Here is a 7,889-nt window from a genome sequence, read left to right on the forward strand (position 1 = left end):
GTGTCTCTTAGAATTCGCAGCAGTTTTCCCATCTACTGGGGATCCTTGCTGACACAATAAATTGTAACATTACATCGTTTTAAGATGTAGTTACAATTTTTTTCCAAAATGAATACAAGCAAAGCAGTTTCTGTCCATTCGTGTTGTGATGTGTGGCTCGATTTCCAGTATATAGTGTGTGTATATATATAAGTTAAATTGCTCCATGTACAGCACTTTGTATGCAGCGATGGCTCTTTGAAAGTGCTCTATAAATACAGTTGAGTTGAGTTGAGTATATTAAAGATCGGTTCACAGCACAATTTGTGAATTTGTCACATGCTGATACGGGAGATAATTGGTTTTCGAGCGTATCTCGGCCATTCGTTACTTTTCGGGGGATACATTGAGAACTCTGCGGGAGTTAACTTTCACTATACTCAGAAGACATTCGAACAGCGCCATATAACAGGGTGAACTCACTCAAATGCATAGGGCACTATATAGTGCAGGGGTGTCAAACTCATTTTTGTCATGGGGCACATTGTAATTACGGTTTCCCTTAGCAGGCCGTTATGAATTTTGGGAAACGATATAAATGTTTAATCACCTCCACATATTACATACACAGCGCACAACAAATTGATGGATACTAGTTTTAAAATTAGAAGTCACAAAATAATCACTGTTATTGTGGATTACATATGACAATTTGAAATTTTGGTTCAGATTTTAGCAAGCATCATGGAACTTCACATGCTTGATTTGCTCTCGCGGGCCACATAAAAAGATGTGGCGGGCCAGATCTGGCCCGCGGGCCTTGACTTTGACATCTAATATAGTGGATGGGGAGTGATTTCGAACACGGTGTTGAGCAGTTCATCGCCGTTCTGCATGTTGCGACAGCTATCCGCGACACTGTTGCGACTCAGCCTTATTATGTGCCTATGTTGACAGACCGCGGTGCAGCACAGCACTAAAGAAAAATAAAAAAAAAATTCTCCTCAAGTGACAAAGCTGCTCTTGCTCCGAGGAATCCATGTTGGAATTCAAGGACACCAAAGCAGCACCAGTCGATGTGGTTCTTCAAGGTTAAGTCAAATCACCAGCTGTGAGACTCAAGCTGTCTATGTGTGTTTGTTTTTAATGAGCACTCAAATTAATTTATAGTTCTTCTAAAATGATGGATGACCGTGGACCTACAAACAAGGATACCGTATATGGCAAGATTATTAAGGATGTTGTATATGGGGATACTGATTTTAAATACAAGTTATGCAGGGACAGTGTGGCTTCAGATGTTTTTTTATGGCCGTACTGCGGGCTCACAGTAAATACAAGCCCGATAGTGTGAGCTTTGCGACGCGGTACACGGGGATATCGTGGGCCTTTGAACATGTATTATTGGGGTTTGTAAAAGGACACTGCGGATTTGCAGACATACATGTACTTTATGAGGATATTTGGCATAGACGAACACTGTAGGATGGGATTAACAAATACAGTACGTTGTAGTTGCAAATTTCATGACAAGTTTTTCTTTTTACTCACCAATGTTCATTTCACTGTGAAAAAAACTGAGGACTCGTGATTGTCAAAAATAAAGCCGATTGTGTTTTTCTAAATCCGAGGAGTAAATTCACCATTAAAATAATTAGGCTGACTTCAGTTGATTGATAACACCTCGATTGTAGGAGCCTAAATGCGATTTCAGTTCATTATTGAAGGTGATTATGTTCACTCTCATCAAAGGAGACTTTTGACATTATTTACAAGTTGAAATGCTGATAGTTCGTGTGTAAAGTAAATCATTATTATTAGTCAATAGATCGCATTTAAAGCGTGTGTGCGTATTTCATACGATGTAACATTTAATACAGTTTTCATAAAATTGAAGATTACGTTGTGGTTTTTTCTTTACTACTTACTTTACTTCAATAATTCCAGTGTATGGCGCAAAAAGGAACTAAGAGAGTGGCAACTTACACATTTTTGGATCCGGGAGCTCCACTACTTTTGCTCCCGAGACACTGATCAACAACCGAAACATGAATGGAGCCTGACTTGATTGTGAACACACGCATTGTGACTGTTCTAGAAATCAGCAGCGTGGACAGCAACGAGTTTGTCGGGCTGATGGAAGTGTTTTCAAAAAAAGACATTCCTGTCGCTACAGACAAGAGGATATTGACAGCTGGCACCACCTGAAGGAGGTTGATTGGATAGTGGGGATCCCACTATCCAATCAACAGCTGAATTATTCATAGGAGTAAATGTTCCCAAGGCAATGGACTTGCTGCCAGTGGTCAACAGCGTGAATAATGGACCATACGCCATGAGGAGAATAATAGGCTGGACAGTCAATGGATGACTCAAATGTGGAAGTAAAAGGAATTAAGTAAAAGAAAGATTGACAGGAATTACAGCTAACAGAATCTCAGTGGCGAAGCGAGGGGAGATTTGGCAGTTGCTGTTCAGGCAGGACTTTCCTGTTGCTGAAAAAAAAAAAGACATGGAGACTTCTTAGGGTCTGAAAAAAAAAAAATAAGATGAACATGGAGTCCGACATTTCACCAAACATAGGTTGTGCATCGTCTTTGATCGTGGCACAAGCTTTCCAGGTACCATACTTCTTTGAACAAACAGCGACTGCAGGGGCCTGAGCTCACAAGCTCATTATTGGGAGTCCAATTAAGGTTCCGGCAGGAGTCTGTGATCGTCATGGCAGACGGGAAGGCTGTTTCATCATGTTAGAGTGAACACAGGTCTCATCACATTTCTCTGGTGGGCTGAGGGGCTGGAACTCGTCAAACCCGAAATGATGGTCCACATGTTGTTTGCAGCATTGTCCCCGAGTGTTGCCTTTGCACTCCAAAAATGTGCAGCAGTCTTTTCCTCATGAGTTTGGACAGGAGACACTTCAAGTTCAAGATCACCCACAAAGATTGACCACTGGCTACAACAGGCCTGCTTTCCCAACTGAGTTCCATTTTTGATCCAATGGAGGAATATTGCCTGCTAAATGGATCCTGCAGAAATGATGTCGGCAGGAATATGGCTCAGATGAACACCTGCCTGACACCGTAGCTGACGGATGGAAAAAGTGGATCTCAAGTCTGCCACAACTGGAAAGATTTGGAGTTGACAGATATGCCGAGTTGAACAGGTGTGACATACCAGTCTCTGAACAGCTCCAACCCTTTACTGATGCAAGCGAAGATGCTTCTGGAACCATCAGCGACATACTGCTGCGCTTTTCAACTGATGAAGCTCACTCCATTTTGGTCCTGGCAAAGGCAAGGGTTGCATCCTTGAAGTCTCCAACTATTCCAAGAATGGAATTAACTGTACCTACAGTTGCACACAGCAGTCTTTTCCTCATGAGTTTGGACAGGGGACACTTCAAGTTCAAGATCACCCACAAAGATCGACCACTGGCTCCAACAGGCCTGCTTTCCCAACTGAGTTCCATTTTTGATCCAATGGAAGAATATTGCCTGCTAAAAGGATCCTGCAGGAACGATGTTGGCAGGAATATGGCTCACATGAACACCTGCCTGACACCGTAGCTGACGGATGGAAAAAGTGGATCTCAAGTCTGCCACAACTGGAAAGATTTGGAGTTGACAGATATGCCGAGTTGAACAGGTGTGACATACCAGTCTCTGAACAGCTCCAACCCTTTACTGATGCAAGCGAAGATGCTTCTGGAACCATCAGCGACATACTGCTGCGCTTTTCAACTGATGAAGCTCACTCCATTTTGGTCCTGGCAAAGGCAAGGGTTGCATCCTTGAAGTCTCCAACTATTCCAAGAATGGAATTAACTGTACCTACAGTTGCAATAAAGATGGACCAGCTTCTGAGGAAAGAATTTGAGATGGAGCTTCAGGAGTCTATATTTTACACTGTGCTATGCTTAAGTACTTGAACAGTGAGAGCGTTAGATTCAAGCGGTTCATTGCAAACAGGGTTGCAGCAATCCTGGAGCATCCCCAGACATCTCAGTGGAAATATTTCAACACTGCTCTAAATCCCGCTGATCACGTCTCAAGAGGACAAACGATGGAAACATTTTTGAAAAACGACAGTTGGCTCTCAGGACCAAACTTCTTACTCAGATCACAGGACCATTGGCCTAAAAATCCAGATCCTGGACCGGTGGATAATAGATGACCCGGAGGTCAAAAGAGTGACTCGAGTTCACGTCATTCAGGCACAAGAGCCCAACGATTCCAACCAGTCTCTGCACAGCTGCAAACCTTTACTGATGCGAGCGAAGATGCTTCTGGAACCATCAGCTACTTACTGCTGCGCTTTTCAACCGATGAAGCTCAATCCATTTTGGTCCTGGCAAAGGCAAGGGTTGCATCCTTGAAGTCTCCAACTATTCCAAGAATGGAATTAACTGTACCTACAGTTGCAATAAAGATGGACCAGTTTCTGAGGAAAGAATTTGAGATGGAGCTTCAGGAGTCTATATTTTACACTGTGCTATGCTTAAGTACTTGAACAGTGAGAGCGTTAGATTCAAGCGGTTCATTGCAAACAGGGTTGCAGCAATCCTGGAGTATCCCCAGACATCTCAGTGGAGACATTTCAACACTGCTCTAAATCCCGCCGATCACGTCTCAAGAGGACAAACGGTGGAAACATTTTTGAAAAACGACAGTTGGCTCTCAGGACCAAACTTCTTACTCAGATCACAGGACCACTGGCCTAAAAATCCAGGTCCTGGACTGGTGGATAATAGATGACCTGGAGGTCAAAAGAGTGACTCCATTTCACGTCATTCAGGCACAAGAGCCCAACGATTCCACTGAATCAGGCTGGAGCCTAGTTTGTATAACTCAGAGAGTTGTTGAACAAACAGAAGGCAAAAAGAAGGAAATGAATCACATAAGGTGAAGAAGGCAAGATGTTTATATTCAATAAAACAGTCAAGGGAAAGTATCTAACTTGTGACGACTTGGCTAAAAAGCAGACATCGAAATTGTGAAGTACTGTCAAAAGCAAAGTTTCAAAGATTTAGCTATGCCAGAAGAATATCAAAGAGCAAAGAAAAGTAGGTCACCTTACAAGTTGAATCCAGTACTTCAAGATGGTGTTATGAGGGTTGGCGGAAGGTTGAGTCGTGCAGCCATGCCTGAGAATTCCAGACAGCAAGCCCAAGGACTCACACATCACAAAGCTTGTGCTGAGATACGTTCATGACATTCCAGTTCACGCCGGAAGGAATCACATGATGGCTAATCTTTGTCAAAGATTTTGGATCGCAGGAACTGTTCAGAAAGTTCTGTACAAATGTGTCACCGGTAAAAAAACTACATGGCAGATCTGCCAAACGGCCTACCTGACCATACGTCTCTCACCAGAGTCGGCGTTGATTATTCCGGACCATTCCAAGCAAGAAGGGGAGAAGGACAAGTAAAGAGATACAGCTTTATTCTTCACATGTTATATGAGCCGTATATCGGAAAGTTGCATCGATAGTTTGGAATGATCGCATTTAAAATGTGTGTGGGTATTTTATAGGATGTAACGTTTCCTATAGCTTTCATCCTATTGACGATCACCTTGTGGTTTTATTATTTTCAAAGCACATAAATACCTATTTGACCGCCTTTTAGGCGGAAGGATCTGCGTGGTGCACGGATGTGATGCGGTCAGGTAACAAGGGGTAGAGCCACAGTTTGTTTTTTTTTCCTCTCTCTTGCTCGCTTTCTCTGTTATCTCTCACTACGTTTGTTATTTTATTAGCCGCATTCTTGCTTGTGTCATTTTTGCATTAATTATGTGTATCATTGATTTAATTGTCAGTAAACTGAACAAAAACCAAGAGGAGCGTACGGAGTTTAACTCATTCAGTACCAGCCAATTCTGGACCAAGTCTGAAAAGACATTTAAAAACGTCTTAGGGAGTGAATGAGTAATTTCATCGACTGCACTGCAACTGAGATTGGTGCGTCAAGTGACCGTCTGTCTTAAAGCGAAGTGGTTGCGTGCATTAAACATGATGGCCTGAGAGTGTTGACGTAATGTAAATGTGACTGAACGAGACGTGGCTTTCAGTCGCACATCAACACTTTTGCTCCGACAGGCAAACAACCTGCAATGTTCGACAGCTACGAGGGACGGGCAGCCAATTATATTTTCTTTCCCTCTGGAGTCCATTAATCACCTCAAGACAAAAGGCCTCCCTTTGCTTCAAGGAAACTTCTGTCTTGCTATCACACTTCATTAGATTAGTTCTTAATTAAGAAATATGTCCCAGAATTTCAATTTGAATTATCCGAATGCCCTGCGATTGTGTGAAGTAGCTTTGTGGTGACATGCACTGCAGGGAGGACACTAAGTGAAAACAGACTGTGGCCTTTTGTGGAAGTAATGAATTTAGCTTAATGATGATGGAATGGAAGCAAGAGCTTCTAGGCAAGAGCGTCCCATTGGGAAGTCACTTCAAAAAGCAAGAAGTAGGTGTGAAGTGTGTGGCACATGTCAGATTACAGGAATAAAGCGTTGAGATATACACACTTGACACTGTTTAAAAAAAAAAATTAAAAATTAAAAAAGGAACTGAGCAGCATCACAAATCACAGTCTCCGAAATTACAATTGCTCCCTTCTCGTCATCACATCAATATGTCTGGAGTCACAACAAAAATAAAGTATTCACAATGAACCTGGTGGGAGGAAAGTTTACTTCTTCCAACTATGCAAACTTCTCCAGTGACAAGCAAGAAACGAAGTGACATATTTCCCTGTGCTTGCGTGGGTTTTCTCTGGGTAGTCCGGCTTCTTCCTACATTCTAAAAAGATTCTTCTTCATTGAAGACTCCAGTGTAAATTGCCCATTGGTGCAAATTTGAGTATGAATAATTAGCTATGTGTCCTGCAATCGGCCTCTGACTGAAAATTAGCTCCAGTTCACCTCGCTGCGACCCTGATGAGGGGAAGGGCTACGGAAAATAGATGGTATACTCACATCAAGGAGATGAAAATACAATATAGAATATAGAATTAAATGTAAACATCCATCCATCCATCCATTTCCTGAGCCAACTTTATCCTCACAAGGGACGCGGGCGGTTGCTGGAGCCTATCCCAGCCGTTTTCGCGCAGTAGGCGGGGAACACCCTGGTTGCCAGCCAATCGCAGGGCACACGCAGACAAACAACCATCCACGCTCACACTCACACCTAGGGACAATTTAGAGCAGGGGTCGGGAAACTATGGAAATGTCAGTATAACAAGCCTCTGAATTTATTTTTTGAAGTAATTTTGTTATAATACTCACCATTAATGTGAATGGTTTTCCGTTCCTCACGATTGCTAAAGATCCAGCAAAACTAGCGGAATTGTCGTCAGCTTGCCGGGTCCATGCATGGAGTTGCTGCTGTCTAGCTTGCACCTTGCTCAGGCGCTTGCACGCTTCCCTTCTGCTGCCTCCCGCAGGGTATTTTGATGCGAATGTAGCATGGCGGGCGGGTATCAAAGTGCCGCTTTACATTCGACCGTTTCATCGATGGTATTTCGTCATTGCAAATTAGCCATACCGCAGAACCTGTTCTCTCCACAAAGGCGAATCCTTCGATCCATTCGTCCTGAAGTGTACCATACTCGTCATCTTTTTTTCTTTTCGCCATCTTATTCGTTGAAAGATTAGCTTTGAGCTAATGACCGAGCGGGCTGATTCAAAAGGGGGCATTTACCTGTTTCCGCAGCAACGGCCAACATAGGCCAGTATCATCCAATTAAAATTGCTCCTGCTGCCAACTGCAGTCCTGAACAGGACATGATTAGTGAAAAATCAATGGATGGATTAAACAAGCGAGGATATTTTGTTTTATCTGCGAGCCAGATGCAATCATCAAAAGAGCCACACCTGGCTTGCGAGCAATAGGCTCCTGG

The sequence above is a fragment of the Hippocampus comes genome, unplaced genomic scaffold (assembly GCF_001891065.2).
Source record: "Hippocampus comes isolate QL1 unplaced genomic scaffold, H_comes_QL1_v1.1 scaffold132, whole genome shotgun sequence".
Lineage (NCBI taxonomy): Eukaryota > Metazoa > Chordata > Actinopteri > Syngnathiformes > Syngnathidae > Hippocampus > Hippocampus comes.